The following is a 6,924-nucleotide window of genomic DNA, read 5'->3' as shown; positions in this document are numbered from 1 at the left end:
CAAATTTTTGTGCACCGGGCCTCTAGTAATATTATAATAACTATGTATGGTGCCAAGTGGGTACTGGAAATATTGGTGGGAACACTTGGTAAAGTATATGATTGTCTAACCATTATGATGTATACCCGAAACTAATATTAAACTGTAATTGAAAAATAAAATTTAAATTAAAAAGAGAATGGGTTTCCTCAGCAAATACTAATTTTCTTTAAAGAACAGTCTGGGTGCTCTTTGTAATTCTATGAGACTATGAGATAGGTTTGCATTGACTTTGTTGTAATTCCAACATAAACTTCTCTTCTTCACATTAATCTGAGGGCTATATTTTCTGGTTGTTAAGGAGGTTCAGTAGCTTTTACAAACAACTCTGTATCTACCCAGTTTACCTATGATCCCTCTCCTACCCTGCATTTATTCTGATATATATATTTCTCAGTGCAGGTGTAGAAAGAAAATAATCATGGTAGATTTTTCTAGTGCTATTCATTTCAGGCTTTATTGTGGGGCTAAAAATAAAAAGCTGTATTTATACTTCACTGAATAAAGAGGTTTGCTTCACTAGATAAGATGGTAAGCATTAATAAAATATTAATAAGATTTAAAAAGAAGCAAAGGTTGTGTTACCCCTGACTTGAAAATAACAAGCATAAGGCAGGGCATGGCAGGAAATGAAGCTGAATAATGAGGCATATTTCTGAGAAAGAGAAAGATTAGTAATGTGATTCTGAATGTCAGGCCAAATCCTTGGCCTAACTCTGGCTTGATTCAGTGCAGTCCAGTGTGTTTTTCTATAAAACTCAGAGAATGTTAGATATACACAATCAATATCCTTTTGTATCACACAACCCAATTCTTTTAAATACATTGGCATGAATGTTCTCATCTCAGTGTTACTTATAACACTGAAAAATTGTAAATGGCCCAAATGCCAAAGAGTACAGAACTGGTTAATTAAACTGTGATACAACCTTGTGGTGGCATGTCATGCAGCTGGTAAAAATTTTGTTGTTGAAAGAGATTTAACGGCATGGGATGATGTTCACAGTATATCAATAATTAGGAAATAGCAGATTACATATTAATAAGTAGAAGCCTAATAATAATAATAATAATAATATACATATATATTCATAGAAATCTGGAATATAATTTCTCAGATTGTTAATAGTGGCTGTCCCTAGGTTGTGGAATTAAAGATGGGTTTTGTTTTTCTTTGGCTTAGAAATACTCTTTATACTTTGATAATGAACCCCCTGAGGGAGTATATCCCTGTTGAAATTATGGCCTCTAGAACTGTGAGAAAATAAATTTCTGTTGTTTTAAATTTGTGGTAATTTATTACAACAGCCACAGGAAACTAATATACGCTACAATGTACCATGTATCCCATTGGCTGTTCCTTCTACATGAACATCTGTCTGGGATCTTCTCTCTGACTCTCCTCAGCCCTACATCACTTTGTTTACCATCTTCAAAGAGCCATGCTGACCACTGTTGCCAGTTCACTGGCATGCCTCTTCCTTCCTGTTATGCTTCTCTTTGCTCTCATTTGTGAGACCTTCCATTATAGACCACACTTGTCATCTGGTCCAAGGGGAGAGTTTGTCCTCTAGTTTTCTTTGGCAATTGGACATTTGTTACTTTACATTCACAAAAGGGTCTTAATGGCTTCCTATGGTCTCCATATTTTCAAAGGATACCCAGTGATTTTCACCACCATTTAAAATATGGTAATCCCTCACTAATGTCATCAGTAGGTTTTACCATAGGCTAATTGATATAAACAAGAGTTAGGTTCCTATGGCACCTCAACAAACTTATAGCAAGACATTATTTGAGGACCTGTTCTATCTGCAGTGACTTAAAGAGGCTCCAAAATGACATGGACTACCAGGATACTTGGGAAATTCTTTATAGCAATGAGGGAGAAATCATTCCTCAAATCACCGAAGAGATTTACTAAATACCAGAGGTAGATCATTTGCAGACATTATGTCGTTCCTATTTGCCAAGGAAGTGGTGACATAACTAAGTCTACAATGCCAACTTCATCCCCTATCTGTTATAGTGGTCCAGTAATTTTGGTGCTGTGTTCCTCCCCCAATGCCATTGTTTTTACTGTTTTACTGTCTGCTCTGCCTGGAATGAGGTCCTCCACCATGGTCCTCTTAGCCTCATTCACTCCTCTCCTGTTCCCCCAATACTTCAGATTTGGCTCAAACATCACCTCTAAGAACTCTTTTCTGATACCTCACTTGCCAGTCTGGGCCTGGTCCCAGGACTGGCCTCTTGTATTTCTTTAGCAGCATGGCCTCCCCTCTACTTCTGCTCTACTCACAATGTATGGAAGTGGGACATTTTCAAGTTCATGTTATCTAATGAGAGTGTTTCCACAAGACAAAGGAAAGAAAGAATGAAACAAACTCTCCTGTGGATGGAATATTGACTATGGCTGAATAATCTCTGCAAAAAAAAAGAGAGGCTATAATAAACCACTGCCATGAAAATTTTTTATCATCTGCCCAATGACTCTACATGCAAAATTTCCTAAGCAAAACTCTCATTTTCTCTTGCAGGAAAAATGCAGAAGTTGATGTGAAAAGGTTGAACAGGGTCCTCCCAAATGTGAGAAATGCATGCTTTGAATGATCATAATAAAAAAGGAAGTGATGTGTGTCTCTTCCCTCCTGTACTGAGCTACTTGAGGGATGCAACCTCTGGATTCCCTGCACTTAGCACAGAGTTTGTGTTCCTTAGATATTTGTGGAATGAATGTGTAAATGTTTTCCTCAAGGTCCTGTGCTTTTTGTTCAGTAACTATAAATAGAGTAGAGCAAATTCATTGATACCAGATCTGCCATTTGTCTGGATTAGTGTCCTGAAGCCCTTTAGACAAAACCTTTCTATCACCCATCTCAGAAGCATAAAAGCATGACAAGATTTTCAGCAGGTGAGAATGGGGGAAAGCAGATAATGTTTTCTCTTTCAGTCTAGAAAAAGTACCAACAAGGAGCTTTATGCTGGGAGGTGATAAGAACATCACACACAATGGGGGAAATCAATGCACAGTCCCTCTGTGGTCAATAAACATGGTGGTTTCAGAGGAGATTTTGCTACAAGACTAATAAAATTGATCCTGACAGCCTCCACAACAGGACCCAGGATTTCAGGAATAATTGATGGAAGGTGGTGTACCCAGTCATCTGCAAGCTTCACTGCTCATGCTAAAACAAGACAGGAGGTTTTCAGTTATTTCTATCAAACTTGAGCACAAAATTTGAAAACAGCTCCTTAAATATATGATCCTTCCTGAAAAGGGAGGGTACTATATTCTCCCTAGTCTTAAGGCTTTCAGATAAAGTGTAATGGTATCTTGGAAGTGTATCAGAATGTTCTTAGTCTGGAAGAAGAAAGGAATTTATAGCTGGTTAGAAAAGCAGGAGGGTCAAGAGCCACAAGATTGATCAAACAGGTTACCCCACTGGAAGGGCAGTGCTAGCTGGAAGCCAGATAAGCATAAGGGAGCAAGTAGAGAGGGGAACAAGATGCAGGGAGTTGAAACTGGTGCCAAAAGTAATTTCATGAATACAACCTTCCTCTTCATGTCCTGGTATGCTTTGCTGGGCAAGGGTTATACTCTTAAAGCTCTAAAATAGCTCTTTCCACATTTCCTGGTCCATTTAGGTTAGCTAAAAGGCTGACAACCATGAGAAATTGTGTATTTTGGGGTATGAGTCAGATTAGTAGACGCCTGCCAAATGCAGTACCTACGTTGAAGGATTAATTTGAGGATTAATGATATCTTTTGTGAAACATAGAATACCACACACTTCAAATCAACAAATATTTACTGAGCTGTATTTATTGAGTGTTAAAAACTCTGTGAATGACCTATTCACATAGTTTTGATGCTATTTCCTAAGGACAGTGACCCAGACTGTGTTGTGCTAAGAACACAGCTGCTTCCTTCCTGTGATCATTGGCTCACAAAGGGAGCTGGGCCTGAACTCCAGATGACCTTCCCTGAGAAGCAGAAGACTACACTCAAGTCCGCTGTGACACCCTAGAGTAGCGGTTCTCAACCTGTGGGTCGCGACCCCTTTGGTGGTCGAACGACCCTTTCACAGGGGTCGCCTAAGACCATCCTGCATATCAGATATTTACATTACGATTCATAACAGTAGCAACATTACAGTTATGAAGTAGCAACGAAAATAATTTTATGGTTGGGTCACAACATGAGGAACTGTATTTAAAGGGCCAGAAGGTTGAGAACCACTGCTTTAGTCGGACATCCTTAGCGCTGCTGCAGAGATGGGAAAGGCTCCCGCCACCGCCACTCTGCTGGCCAGCCATAAGCCGGCTTCTGGCTGAGCAGTGCTCCCCTGTGGAAGTGCACTGAACACCAAGGGGAAGCTCCTGCATTGAGCATCTGCCCCCTGGTGGTCAGTGCATGTCATAGCAACCAGTTGACCAGTCATTCGGTTGTTCGGTCACTTAGGCTTTTATATATATATATATATGAAAGAATAAATAGTATGACAATAACAAAAAAAGAAACTCAGTGTATGGTGAGTCTAGAGATGGGTATTTCATTCCATGTGCTCAGGAAATAAAAAAGTGTCTTGTCTCAGTAATAAAGGCATGAGGAAAGATGGAAAAACATGGGTCATGTTAAAGGTACAGTGCCAGTAAAGTAGGAGAAAGTAAAGTGACAATAAATGAGGCTGGAAAGATATCTCAGGGAAGACTCCAATGCCACCTGTGGCAGCTATTACTTAGAATGCTATTTGGATAGTACTGTATAGAATACCTTGAAAGTGTGGAAGGTATTGGTCTAGGTAGAAATGATATGGGTCTGGCCTACTCTGGTGGCAGTGGGAGAAGAATAGAGAAGACAGGACTGACAGACATATTGGAGAACTAAATTGGCTCTGACTTGGTGATTGACTGACTATTGAAATGAAGGGGAGAAGAAACAAAGATGATAGCAAGTTTGCAAGCTTGGGTGACTAGTTGAATAGAGTCACTCATAGAAATAGAGAAGTCATCTGAAGTCATTCATTTGAAAGTGGAGATTTGCTTGATTTTGAATATGTTGGGTTTGTGGTGCTGGTTGAACATCTAAATGGAGATACCCAAAAGGCTAGGGTAGTTCCCATTGTCATAGGTTCTCAAATATCCCTATACTCTCCCTACCTCTACACTCACCACCTTCCCTTGCAGTTATTTGTGTAATCAGTTTCTGTTAGGTCTGTATGGAGACCTTTGCTTGTTCAAGGTATGAAATCATAGGTTCACAATACTATTTTTTTTAAATCATTGATTGGGAGCAAGGTCAAGGCTAAGACTGATGGGTCACATTTACCGAAGTGATCATTCAAGCCACTAAGTAAATGAAATCACTGAGGAAGTGATATGAATTGAATTGTTTGCTCTCCAAAATTCATGGTTGAAGTTTGAAATTCCAATACCTTGGAATGTGACCTTATTTGGAGATAGGGACTTTACAGAGGTAATCAAGTTAAAATGAGGTCATTAGGGTGGGCCCTAGTCCAATATGACAATAAGTCAACAGGACTGAATTAACAGGGCATCCAAGAGTCAATTGGATCTATTACTGGATAATTAAATTCCCCAGTCACTCATGGGAGTGAGGTTCTTGAGGCACTACTGAAAGAAGCATTTTCAGAAGCTTCCATGGAAGGATGGGATATGGAAAATTTTTTTATTTGCATGAAGTTACATCTCTCAGATTCCAAAGTCTTCTGCCCCTTAAGGCAGTCCTGGAAAATGTGCTGCTGGGAGTTCAGCAGGGCCAGAAACAAGGTCAGTGCCCAGAGCTTCTGTTCCACATTGCAGTGGTTGTGGTTCAGCATTCAGGCCAGATTAAAGTCTATTAGCCATGTGTGGAGCCCAACATGGCTCTATGCCATTTGTGCACAGGGCAGCGAAGCCCCTTGCAGCAGGGGTCACAGGAACCAGGCACCGTGGAGCCCAGAGAGAGCAGCTCTTTGTTTAGAAGCTTATATATTTAGATTTCACGTACTTGTAATTGCCATCCCCATACTGGCCAATTACCTGTTTCCAAGTGTGTTTGACAGGCAAGCATTTTCCCACATCACTCAGACTTTACTGGGCATGGGTCTAAACTGCCTTTGTCTAGTCCCTTCCCCCATCAATCATCAAGGAATAGACTTAGAGAATGTTAAATGCAGCTTTTTGGCAAAGCTGTATAAATGGCATACCTATATTATTTGGCCTTCCCTTTCACTCCTTTCCTGTTAAATAATAACCAGGTTATTATAATGGTATCACCTCTATCCCATCTTAACAGTAGTTGAATCAAAGCAGATACTTCAGGATCCCCTATGGATGGACAGTTTTATGTTTTCCTTTTGGGGCTGTATTTTCTTATGCAGGTTCCCAAAATGTCAGTTCTCCTGGCCATGGTCATAGCATTATAATTTGAATAGTGATCTACTTTACTGGGTTAGGAAAATAGTAATGCTATTGCTTCCATCACACTTATAATTCAACTAGTAGCCCGGTGCATGAAATTCGTGCGCTGGGGTAGGGGGGGGGGAGAAGGGGCCCCTCAGTCTGGCCTTCACCCTCTCCAATCTGAGACCCCTCAGGGAATGTCCAACTACCTGTTTGTGCCCACACTTTTAACAGATAACAGCTCCATTGTTGTTCCTTTCTTATGCTTAAAACCATTGGAATTAGTAGGTATTCAAAGTGTGTATACATTTTGGGGGGACACCCTGTATATCTCTAGTCAGTGGTGAAAAAAACCAACAGCAGATTTGGAACCCCCAGACAGGGAACCTTGCTCATTCCCCACATGTCTCCCCACTTCACTTTCCACCTTCGTGGGCAGCAGGAGAATCAATGTTTTCTCTCATTAATTCGGAAAAGCAC

The sequence above is a fragment of the Myotis brandtii genome, unplaced genomic scaffold, assembly GCF_000412655.1.
Source record: "Myotis brandtii unplaced genomic scaffold, ASM41265v1 scaffold654, whole genome shotgun sequence".
Classification (NCBI taxonomy): Eukaryota; Metazoa; Chordata; class Mammalia; order Chiroptera; family Vespertilionidae; genus Myotis; species Myotis brandtii.
The sequence above is the reverse complement of the archived record's forward strand: the minus strand, read 5'-3'. Positions refer to the sequence as shown.